We start from the raw sequence: 12273 nt of genomic DNA on the forward strand, positions 1-12273 counted from the left end.
TTGCCCATGTGGGTAATTGCTGAGTGATCTCCCTGTCCTTATCTCAACCTCCCAGCCTTTTGTTACATTCTGATTCCCCTGTCCATCTGCGGAGAGGAGTGATAGAGCAGCTTGGTGGGCATCTGGAATCCAGCCAGGGTAAACCCACCACACAAGTTCATAAACCAAAGTTTAATATACAGGTGACATTGACCTGTGAATTTGAGTGCTCCAAACGGAGCCTCATCCTGTTCCACCCTCTGGCTGATAGGGCAACAGCCAGTTAGTGGGAAATATATGCATATGTACATATATACAGCATGGATCCCTCCAGTATCTGGCCTTAGCCACCCAGTGTGCCCAGTAGTTGCTCCTGGAGCCCCAGGTCCCATCCCTGGTCCCTCCAATATCCAGTCCAGACTCAGGGCCACCTCGAGAGCCCAGGCTCCCAGCTTGTGACTGTGGTCCCCTCTGCAGGGGCTGGCACCCAGCCTTCCCCCATATGTGCACCCAGGACCAAGCCCCTTGATAGTACTTGGAAATGGAGTTTAACAGGAAGACAGGGCAGACTGAGGTGCGGAGATGCAGGATAAGGCCAGGTGAGTGTACTGACCTGCCTGCACACAGCCTTCACCCCAACCCCTGGCTATGGAGCATCCCACTGTTCTGCCCCAGGGATGCTGCCTGGGGCCACCTACCATGGGGCCCCTGCAGGTGCCCCAAACAGGTGCACAGGAAAGAAGGAACCCACCAAGGCCCAAAGCCGTGGCTGGGAAACAGGATTATCCAGCTGCTGTCCTCCCCTTGTCCCCCAGCCCTGTCCCGCCCAGACCCCTGAAACACCACCCTACCCTCCCCCAGCCACTGTCTGCCTCCTGCCTTGCCCTGCCCACAGCCACAGAGTAGCTTTTTGCACCAGGGACATTTTCCCCAGGGACACATGGGGCACAGCTCTCTGCCAGGCAGAGAAAGATATGGCTCCTTATACAGAGGCAGCAAGCTTTGGGAGGAGGGCCCTGCCAGCAGGCTGCTGGGAGGAAGCAGGGCAGGGTGAGGCCATGGTTCCCTGCCAGGATGCTGGGAGCAGACAGGAGCTCAGCATGGGGCCAAGGCAGCAGAGCGCCTTGGGGATGCAGGTGGGACAGCGGAGTGCAGGTAACTCCGGTCCCCATCCCCATCATTTGATGTGGGTGAAGACAGAGGTACTGACCCTGGGGGGAAGCCATGTCAGCAGGAGCGGAGGGAGGGCTGCAGGGTGGTAGGGCAGGACTCACCTGGTGGCTTTCCAGGCATCCCTGCAGGATGGGACCTCTTCCTACAGGAGCCATGTGGTCTTCAGTGTCTCCTTCCTGCAGTAGTCCACAAAGCACTGGCCCACAAAGGCGGTGGTGGAGTCTGGCGGGGGTTCAAGCAGGGCAGAGGGGGCTCAGAGCCTGCACCTCCAGACAGGGGAATCTGGGCCACTGCCCCTGGCAGACAGACAGACACCCCCACCACATGCCCCAGACAGATAGACCTCCCTGCTGCATTGCCTGGGTGGATCACTTCCACATCGCCTGGACAGGTAGATGGGCACCACCCTTGCCATGTCCCCTGGACAGACCGCCATCCCCCTGCTGCATCCCATGGTGGGAGCAAGAGCAGTCAGTCCATGGCTGCAGCCAGGGTTTCTCTGGGTGCTACGGGGAGTATGGGGGACCAGCTGTGGGGCACCCTGTTCCCAGCACAAACAGGGGATCACTGGCTGCCCCGTGATGCTGCCGGTACTGTGCCAGGTACTGCTGTACCTGTGAACTGCCACTGCACGGTGAAGCTGAAGGTGGGCTGCCCCTTGGCACCAGGGTGCTGCTGGGGCCCTTGCAGGGGTGATACCAGTATCTGCTTGTTGGCGGCCACCACCATGATGGGGTAGGAGCCCGAGAAGGTCCCAGCCATGTCCAGGACCAAGAGGGTCATGTTGGAGCCAAGCTCATTCCTTCACAGGCCCTGCAGGTTGCACTGGGGACCGGGGGTCATGCTGGCACCTTGCACAGTGCTGAGCCATGACCCCTCCCCCTCTTCAGCTTGCTGGGGTGCCAGGACACTTGCCTCATGTGTCTGGGGGCTGACACAGCCCCTCTGCACAGCAGCTGGGACCAGTGGCGCAGGCACCAGCTGGGCCAGCACCTCTCCCTCCCATGGCAGGGCAGAGTTGGGGGTAATGAGGGTACCCCCCCCCCCCATACCAGGGGTAGGTGACCAATGCTGCCCCTGGGGACAGCACAGCCAGGGCTGGCAGCTCCCTCGGTCATGCATGCTGCACTCTGGGATGGCACAGCACAGCAAGAGCATGCAGCCCCTCAGCCACAAACACTGAGTGCTGGGATGGCACAGCACAGCATGGTACAGCGCAGCACAGCATGAGCAGGCAGCCCCTTGGCCATTCACACTGCACCCCAGGGATGGCACAGCATGGCACAGCCAGGGTGTGCAGCCCCTCATCTGGTCACCCTGCACCCCAGGGATGGCATGGCACAGCACAGTATGGCACAGTGAGAGCAGGCAGCCCCCCAGCTGGACAGTGCCCCCAGGCTGCCCTTACCTTCCTGGTGGTATGGGGGCCAAACAGGGCCAGAGAGAGCAGGAGGCAGCAGCTGAGGCTCCCCATGGTGATAGCAACCTTCTCCTCCTCTCTTCTCCTTTCTTTCCCAAACCCTTTCTGTTCCCTTCCTGGTAACTGCTCCTTCTCCTCTGTTTGGAGGGCTGGCATCTCCCCTCCTTCTTCTGCTCCCAGCAAGGCTCCAAGACCTGAGGAGGAGCCATCCCCCTCCCAAGGGACACATGGCCAGCCAAGCATGGTTTCCCACTGGCAGGCACCCACTGTTCCAGAGCATCCTCTCAAACACCTTTTTGCCTTTGCTCAGGATGACAGCATATTTCTGCTGGATCTCAGCATCCCCTAGCACCTCTGCCATCTTGCACATCATACAGATGGCTGCCAGCCACAGTCCACCACAATAGACACTGCCAGAGCAAAAGGAGAGCAGCGTCAGCAACACGGGACACCCCATGGGTTGCACAGAGCTCCCACAACAGACAGGGACCACAGTCCCAGCTCTGACCTACCTCCCCACCCCACACTCCCCATCTCCAACCCCCACCTGCCTCTCTTGTTCACCTGACTCCATTTAACACCCACACGTCATACATCTGGTCAGCAAAGCCACCATTTTCAATGAGCCCATTGTTATCAGTATCAAACTTCAGCTCCAACTCCGTAACAGCCTGCGGAAGAGGCAGGAGATGGTCATACAGCCTAAGCATCTCAGCAGCTTTCTGCCACAGCTGCCCCTCACGCTCTGCTTAGGAGCATCCATCCTCTTAGGATGTTGCACAGCTCCCAAGGGAAGTGAGGAGGGGGGATGCCCCATGGTCTGATCTCCTCCCAGTACCTGGCAGACTGGCCACATGTCCTGCAAGTACAGGGAGTCGTGTGTCAGGTAGTAGCTGCGGTACACCTGCAGCACAAACTTCAGGTTGAGGTCCTTCTAGTTGGCTGTGCTGTGCATCAGGTAGGCACTGACATGCTGCCACGGCTCATCACCTAAACAAGGACAGAGTGGATGCAGCAGAACAGCAAGAAACAAACATCCCTTCTCCTACCCAGGAGCAAGGTCCTAAGGGTGCTGTGATCAAGCAGCACTAAAATAACATATTGCACCCTGTGCCATCTCTAGTGAGAGCAGCCTTCTTGCTACTGCTCAGCTTCCCTCCATCTCCCTTGCACAAGCTCCACGCAGTGTGGTCTATGTTACCATCACCACCCCAAACCATCCAAGCTTTTAATTCACAGAAAAAAAGCCAAAAAACCCCCAAAACCACACCACTGTACTCCATGCACCATACCTTCCCCACAGCTTGAGAGTCAACTACCCTGAGAAAGTTGTGTGAGCAGCCCTGCACCCCCTCTGCCCCCAGCAGGCCAGGCCAGACCCCTCACCTAGGTCCCCAATATCATGTGGCATCATGCTCTTCAGCTTCACCTGGGCTGTCTGACCACACATCAAGTACCGCCAGGGCTGGATGTCCTCATTCACCACTGTGACAGCTGGAGAGGGCACAGAGTGAGAGATGTTAGAAAGGCACTGCAGCAGCAAGCCCCAAGCACAGGCATGGGGAGGGCCACCAGCACCGGCAAAACAGGCTCCCCTTTGGGGCTCTGACTGCAAGATTGCAGCCCTCTGCAAAGGGCTGAGGGGACACCAGGCTGCTCCCAGTCGCCCCTCAGCAGGGGACATGCAACTGTCATCACCCCTTTAAGCAAGGTGGTGGCAGCACCCAGGACTGGGAGGGAAACCCCAGGTCCCTTTCCGCCGGGCAGCTCTCCAGCCACTCTTCCCCAAGCCTGTAGCGTTGCATGGGGTTGTTGTGACCCAAGTGCAGGACCCGGCACTTGGCCTTATTAAACCTCATACAGTTGACCTCTGCCCATCGATCCAGCCTGTCCAGATCCCTCTGCAGAGCCCTCCTACCCTCCAGCAGATCAACACTCCCACTCAGCTTGGTGTCATCTGCAAACTTACTGAGGGAGCACTCAATTCCCTCATCCAGATCATCTATAAAGATATTGAACAAGACCGGCCCCAGAACCGAGCCCTGGGGAACACCGCTTGTGACCGACCGCCAGCCGGATTTAACGCCATTCACCACAACTCTCTGGGCTCGGCCATCCAGCCAGTTCCTCACCCAGCAAAGAGTAAACCTGTCTAAGCCACGAGCCGCCAGTTTCTCCAGGAGAATGCTGTGGGAGACGCTGTCAAAGGCTTTACTAAAGTCCAGGTAGACAACATCCACAGCCTTTCCCTCATCCACTAGGTGGGTCACCTGGTCATAGAAGGAGATCAAGTTGGTCAAGCAGGACCTGCCTTTCATGAACCCATGCCGGCTGGGCCTGATCCTTTGGTTGTCCTGCAGATGCCCTGTGAGCACTCTCAAGGCCAACCGCTCCATAATCTTCCCCGGTACAGAGGTCAGGCTGACAGGCCTGTAGTTCCCAGGATCCTCCTTCCGGCCTTTCTTGTAGACGGGCGTCACATTGGCAAGCCTCCAGTCATCTGGGACCTCCCCTGTTAACCACGACTGCTGGTGAATGATGGAGAGTGGCTTGGCAAGCTCCTCCACCAGCTCTCTCAGTACTCTCGGGTGGATCCCATCAGGCCCCATAGACTTGTGGGTGTCCAGGTGGTTTAACATGCCCTTGACTGCTTCCTGCTGGATTATGAGGAGTATATTGTGCTCTCCATCCCCATCTTCCAGCTCAGGGGGCTGAATATCCTGTGGATACCTGGACTGGCTATTAAAGACTGAGGCAAAGAAGGTAATAAGTACCTCAGCCTTGTCCTCATCCTTGGAGACAGTGTTCCCCGCCATATCCAGTAGGGGATAGAGATTCTCCTTGGCTCTCTTTTTGTTGTTAATATATTTGTAAAAACATTTTTTATTATCCTTTACAACTGTGGCCAGACTGAGCTCTAGCTGGGCTTTTGCCTTTCTAATTTTGTCCCTGCTTGACCTAACGAGATCCCTGTACTCTTCGTGAGTTGCCTGCCCCTTCTTCCAGAGGTGATAAACTCTCCTCTTTTCCCTGAGTCCCAGCAAAATCTCCCTGTTCAGCCAGGCCGGTCGCCTTCCCCGCCAGCTCTCCTTACGGCACATGGGGACCACCTTCTCCTGTGCCTTTAAGATTTCCTTCTTGAAGGCTGTCCAGCCTTCCTGGACCCCTTTGTCCTTCAGGACTGTCTCCCAAGGGACTCTCTCAACCAGTGACCTGAACAGGCCAAAGTCTGCCCTCCGGAATTCCATGATAGCAGTTTTGCTGACCCCTCTCCTTACTTCGCTCACAACTGAGAATTCTATCATGTCGTGGTCGCTAAGCCCAAGACGGCCTCCGACCACCACATCTCCCACCAGTCCTTCTCTGTTTGTAAACAGCAGGTCCAGCAAGGCACCTCCCCTGGTGGGCTCACGTCACCTTCCAAATAAGCAAACCTTCCATACTCCTGCAGGACAGGGAGGAGGTAGGAGAGGCCAGCTCCCACTGGCCCCTGCAGGACCTTGGCACGGCTGTCCATGGGCAGCTCCACCCAGATGGTCCCCCCATCCATCACGAAGTAGAGCTCATCGAAGAGGACTAACTTGTATCAGGAAGGCAGCTGGCTGCGGGCAACAGGGAAACTCAACCACAACAGCCAAGGTGGTGATGCTCCTGCCCTGACCCCCCAGACAACTGCAGGAGGCCACGAGGAAGGTGCTCCCATCTATCCTACCTGTTCTCCAGGATGGGCTTCTGCCACACTTCAATCTTCCTCTCCCACTCCTCATAGTGCGTCACAGCGTGATGCAACAGGGCAAGAGTAGCATCACCTCCGCTGCCAAAGAAGCAGGTGTACCACCTGTGAAGCAGAGGTTTGGCAAGTACACCACAGGCTCAGGCTGGGAAGCCCACCCAGCCATGGAAGAGGGGCTAAACTACAAACACCAGAATAAAGTGCAGGAGTGTTGAAGAGCAAGGGCTGGGGAGAAGGTCCCCTCCATGAGCTGGCAGGGCTACGGCTACAGGGAGTGGGTGGCACAAAGCTCCCCATGCAGCACTCAAGCCCAGAAGCAGAGAGAAGGGGGCTTCGGGGACATGAGCCAAGCCCCAGCAGAGACAACCCACTCACCTGAGGTGCAGCTTCTCCTTGGAGCCAAAATGAACACAGGGCGTGTCACAAGCCAGGGCCAGCTCCAGTGTCCTATGCCACTGGGCAGGCACCCTGTAGCTAGCACACACCGCTGCTGCCATCGCCTTTCCCTTCTCCATTGGGCTACTTTTACCTGCCAGGAAAAAAAATATTCACAAGTGACCAAGGAAGCCTGAGGGGAGGAGACACAGGATGGGACCTGGGGGGGGGGAGGAGAAACACTGATACTCCCACACACCAAGGGGGATGAGGCTATTCAGGCATGCCCCAGCCCCCTTGCAACCTGGAGGGTACATCCCTAGGGTGTTGAGATGACATTACCACACACAAGTAACTGCTTTTTGCAAGCAGGAAAAAATATCTACCATGTGTGGAGGGGTTAAAAAAAAGTTGTCAAAGCAGAGGAACAAATCAGACAGGAAAAGCCACCAGGCATGAGTGGGAGGGACAGAGCACCCCATGACTTTGTAACTGCGCTGCACCCAGAGACACTGTGACTTTCTAGTGACAGTCATTGCTTCCAACGTTTTGCAGGGTGCTTGAATTGTGCCTATATTTAAGAAAAGCCCTGAGGCAGCTGGATAATTACATTCTGGTTCTGACATGTGTACCAGGTAAACTCATTAAAGCAACAATTTTAACAGAAGCACAGATCCTGACTATGATAATGTCTGGCATACACAAAGGAAAACCACATCCCAACAGCCTGGAGAGCTCTGAGTGCATTCTGCTGATGAGCAGGCAGGAAACTTAGTTTTCCAGAAATAGGTAAATGCTTTACATAATTTAAGCTTCAAGATACCTTGCAGAGTCCCAGTGCTAGCATCACTAGTTTGTCAGCATCATCCTTGTTCAAAAGCTGGCAGAGACATTAGGCAAATGGTCATCTTGTCACGATAACAGGTTCGCAGCAAGGACTGGGAGTTGCCACCCTGCTTCAAGACAAGGGAGCAAGCAGACAACAGAGGATGATGCAGAAGTATCAAGGGAATTTCAGAGACCTTCAGGAAACCCATGTAGTAACCAGAGGACAACAAACAATGGTAGCACCAAACCCCAAGGACTGCTAAATGCCTGCTAAAAGAAATCTGACAGGGCCCAGCTCGTGGATCTGGTGACAGGAACTCAGGGAAGGTGGCTGGGCATCATCCTGGCTACTCAGCAGAAATCTCAACTCAGTCTGTGCAAGGTTGCATGCTAACGAGATACTGGCACATGCAATTAATATAGCCAAGAACAACCTCGGAGTGGTGCCAACAGCTTTTGGAGAACCACAGCAAGGACAGCGTGACAAGCAATGGGAGATTAAGATGCAGGCTAAAGCTGGGAAATGAAGCACAGCATCACCAAGAGCTTCCTGCAACGGCCTGGAGTCAGACGGAGGAAGGGAAACCCACCCTTGCTTGGCATGCTGAGGCTGGCACCCTATGTCCCACCATCAGCATGACCACATGCTCCCCTACTCCACAGAGGACAGAGGTACTCACCGGCAGGGGAATCCAGCCTGCCATCCTGCATGAGGTCCTGCCACACCTCTCTACCCAGTCCCATGGGACTGAATGCAGTAAGGTGAGCAACTCCCATGCCAGTCTGGGGAGGGGAAAAGTGTCACCAAAAGGGCTTCTCCCAAGGAGCCAGCAACGTGAGCACTCGCACATCTCTGCAGGGTGGAAGAAGAGCAGATCTCCCCCCTCCCAGACCACACCAGGGGCTGGTACATTTTGAGGGACAGGTGCAAGGGGGGGGACAATGACCCCCCCCCAAAATCCTGGGACCCCAAACTCACTCCCTGCATGCTGCCCAGCAATGCTAACTCCAAACCTATTTGCCTGCTGTCCTGCAAGCTTCACCCACAGCTTTGCTCCTGGCACCCACACCCAAAGAGGGTGCCCTCGGGGAATTCACATTCCCCCTCCTGTCCCTCAGCATTCAGGCAAGTGCTGGGGACCAGTGCCGACCCATGGCACATTGCACACACATCCTTTACCGGCTGCCTGGAAGCAGCTTCCCCCCCCATTCAGCAGGGCTGTACAACCCCCTCCCCAGCAGAAGCCACAGCACTGATGCCAGCCCTTTACCTTCTCCCAGGCAGAGATGGCGAGGGTGAAGGGGTTGAATGCATGTGGTGGTGCAGCTGGACTCTGGCAACCCACTCGCCCTCCTTCTCGAGGGAGAAGGGCTTGTTCCAGTGCCCTCCGCTCCTGTCCTTCGTTCCCATGCCGTTCTGCAGGCTGAACATGATGATGATGTCCACATCCTCATCCCTCCCATTCTCCACCTCTCAGATGAGCACTCCTACCGGCAGGCTGGAGCCCTGGAAGAGACAGACAGCGCCATGTATAGGACTGGTGCTCTGCGGTTAACTGTCAGGAGCATCGCTTCTCAGACCACATGGGATGCAGCAGGATCAAGAGCACTAGGAATGATTTGGTCTCAGAGTCCACTGCCAAGCTGGGGGGCAGGCAATACAAAATTCAGATCACAAGCCCTGGACTAGCAAACCCCCCCACCAGGCAATACACAGATGGAAAACAGCATTTAAGGCTTAGACAGGTGTCTCGCCACCCATCTGCTCATCAGGCTGCTACCCCAGCAAAGCACGTGAGTCTGTAAGAGGAAGATCAGGTGTGTTGGCAGTGCAGCCTGCTGCCCTCACCCAGGGCTGGGAGCAAGCAGGAGCAGCATGCAGGAGCAGCAAGGCATCCCTTGCTGCCGTCCCTGACCTTCCACATTGCTGTGTGGATTCCTCTTGCCTGGGAGCATCAATGAGCAGAGACAGGGGAACTATTGGGAAAGGCCAGCTAATAAGCAGCTCTTCCCTTGGGGACAGCAGGCAAAAGCCAGCTAAAACACACTCAGGAGCACCCAGCTGACCCACAAGTACAGGCTGAGGGTTTCCTAAAACATCACCACCAGATCCTTCGGGCAGTAAGGCCACAGCTCTGGACCTGCCATTCCAGGTAGGCAGGAGCTGGGACGGCCACAGGACAAAACCAAAGGCAGGAAATAAGCAGGACAAAGTGTCAGAGCACAGGTCAGAGGGGAAAGGAGCAGCTGCCAAAGCTAAGCACAGGGAAAAAGAGATTACTCCTCTCAGCACTAACCGCTCCAGGAGAGGCAAAGCCTTCCAGGGTCTCACTGTTACACACCTGTGGCAGCTGGCACTAGGGACAGGATCTTGGGATAGAAAAGACCAGGCTGGGAAAGAACATTAACAAGGCAGAAAGCCTGGTCATCTTCAGGCAACAAGAGATAAGGAACTCCTCTACTGAAGTGTCCCTGGATGCATGAGCAATGCTCAAGGGTCAAAAGCTTGCCAGTTCCGAGCCTCTGCTGCCCAAACAGGACACACCGAGCATCTTGCAGGACAGCCCCATCTCTGCCGTGCCAATCCTTTCCCCCTCTCATGTAGACAGCTCTGCAAAGTCCCTGCCAACCTGCTCCATAAGAGCCGTGCTGCCACAGCCCAGTGTGGCCCAGCACTCCCATGGGAGGGCCATCACCTCCTTACCTTATAGTCATGGGGGATGACAGGAGAGACCTGGCAGCAAGTGAGCACCACGTTTTGCCCCAGGAGTTCATAGACCATCCAGGTATGGGGGTACAGGGCATGGTAGAAGGCATAGTGGCCACAGTAGCCCCAGTTCCATCCCTGCAGAGCACTAGGTCTGTCTGCGGACAGAACCTGCTGGTAAACTGTCTGCCCCTTGTGACACAGGCATGCTGTGAACTGGAGAGGAGAGGAGCACGTGGAGGGGAAGAGATGAGCTCAAGAGCAGATGCCTCAACTGCCCAGGCTGCTGCAGTGCCCCTCACACTCCTCGCAGGCCCCACACCATCCAAGTCCTACTGCACCTACCTGGTCGGCAATGACCGTTTCGTAGTGATAAATGCCAGGATTCAGCTGCCAGCAGCAGAACTCACCCTGCCAGGCACAGGTGATTGTGCCTCCCCCAATCCCACTCAGTGGGCACACTGGCAGAAACACCTGAAATTAGCACCCTGGTTCCTCCCCGCAGTGGGGTCTGGCCCAATGACACACACATACCCATGCAGCTCCAGGGGCCCCTTGGCACTGCCTGCACCCCAGAAGCAATTTGATCCACTCTCCCCCTCTAGCACCTTGACGGCCCCATGTGAAACCCTGCCCACCCAGCACATGCTGGCACTGCCTCCCGCACCACCCCAGTGCCCAAACTGGAGGCTGACCACAGACCTGCTGTAGGAACAGCACATAAGAGGCCAATGAAGGCAGATTTCTTCTCTATGAGGGTCATTTGTATCACCACCTGAAGTATTGGCAAGCAAGGGAAGGAGAGGTATGAAAGAAGACAGGAGCTGGCATCACTGCGCAGGAGGATGTGACTGACACACATTGCAGCTGCCCCTCTTGTAGAGATGTACAATGGGGACCTGTGTCCCAGGGCACATGGGGTGACATCCCCTGACATCCATCTGCAGTGTGTATCATCATCAGACACGAGCAGGCAGAGCTCAGGCAGCCCAGGGCTGCCGGCAAGGGCACAGCATGAAAACACAGCCCAAGAGCAGGGCTCCCAGCTCATGCAGGGAGCTTTCCCAGCCACCCCACCACAAAGCGGCAACACACACAAGGACCACCACCATGCCTGGTAGGGCACATCCTGCTAAGGAAGGTCTCAGAGCAGAGGCACAAGCCTGGAGAAGCCATCCAGTGCTTTGGGGATGTGAGCCTTGCTCTTCCACCTCCACATCCCCATTGCCACACACAGCCCTGCCACATCCCAGTGTCACATCCTTGGGGGCCGATGGCACAGGGCAGCCTTGCCCTGTAGGAGGCGGTGTTGGCTGTCTGCAGCTGGCAGGATCCCAGGGACTCACCTCCACTCACATGCTGGCTGCACAGCCAGGCCCATCAGATAATTTGTCACCCAAAGGCCTGGGAATCAAGACACACACAAACAGGGGCACACCCACACCTGGATATGCTAGCACCACTCCAAGCAAGCAGAGCAAGGTTGAACTCCCAAGCTGGCACTCATAAGGGACTGGCTTTTGGTAAAGAACCACCCCAAGTTAAATCTTCCATCTGGAGACAATTAGCATACAGAAACCAGCTACCAGATTAGAAGCAGCTGCTGAACGTCCCTGAGCAAACAGACAGGCAAGACCCAAGTGGCTGCTCAGGTGGGCACAGGAGCCCTTGTGGTGGGGAACATTCCTGAGCTACCCACAGGCACTGGTGCTGTACTACTGAGAGGAAAAAGCCACCCCAGCTGGGAGCCCACAGCCTGTCCTGCTCCAGCAGCTCACGGGATGCAGAACCTAGGCAGTGGGGGAGTGAGCACTATTCCCCCAGGACATGTACCCCTAGCTTCATGGGGACGGTGGCATCAAGGGAGAGAGGCTCTTCCACAACACTCCCTGCTCCTACACACTCCTCCCCAGCAAAAACAACACACTCTTGCCTTTTCAGCTGTGTGGTCACCAGAAATTATTCACCAACTTCTAAGGCCCCCAAATCCCTCTGTCCTGGTTTCAGCCAGGATAGAGTTAATTTTCTTCACAGAAGCTAGCGTGAGGCTATGTTTTG

General features: G+C 56.0%; 1 pseudogene across 1 annotated transcript; it reads right to left on the reverse strand.

Annotated features, from left to right (window-relative positions):
* Positions 1-1956: 1956 nt before the first annotated feature.
* LOC309415154 (non-lysosomal glucosylceramidase-like) lies at positions 1957-10978 on the reverse strand (annotated as a pseudogene). The gene is made up of 13 exons: positions 10911-10978; positions 10561-10676; positions 10213-10431; positions 8780-9015; positions 8189-8291; positions 6681-6834; positions 6285-6410; positions 5990-6174; positions 3959-4066; positions 3411-3562; positions 3137-3243; positions 2840-2982; positions 1957-2108 (listed from the first exon to the last, which is right to left on the reverse strand). The product of its transcript is annotated as a non-lysosomal glucosylceramidase-like (transcript).
* Between the last annotated feature and the right edge of the window lie 1295 nt (positions 10979-12273).

The sequence above is a fragment of the Phaethon aethereus genome (genome assembly GCF_964289735.1).
Source record: "Phaethon aethereus genome assembly, chromosome: W".
NCBI lineage: Eukaryota > Metazoa > Chordata > Aves > Phaethontiformes > Phaethontidae > Phaethon > Phaethon aethereus.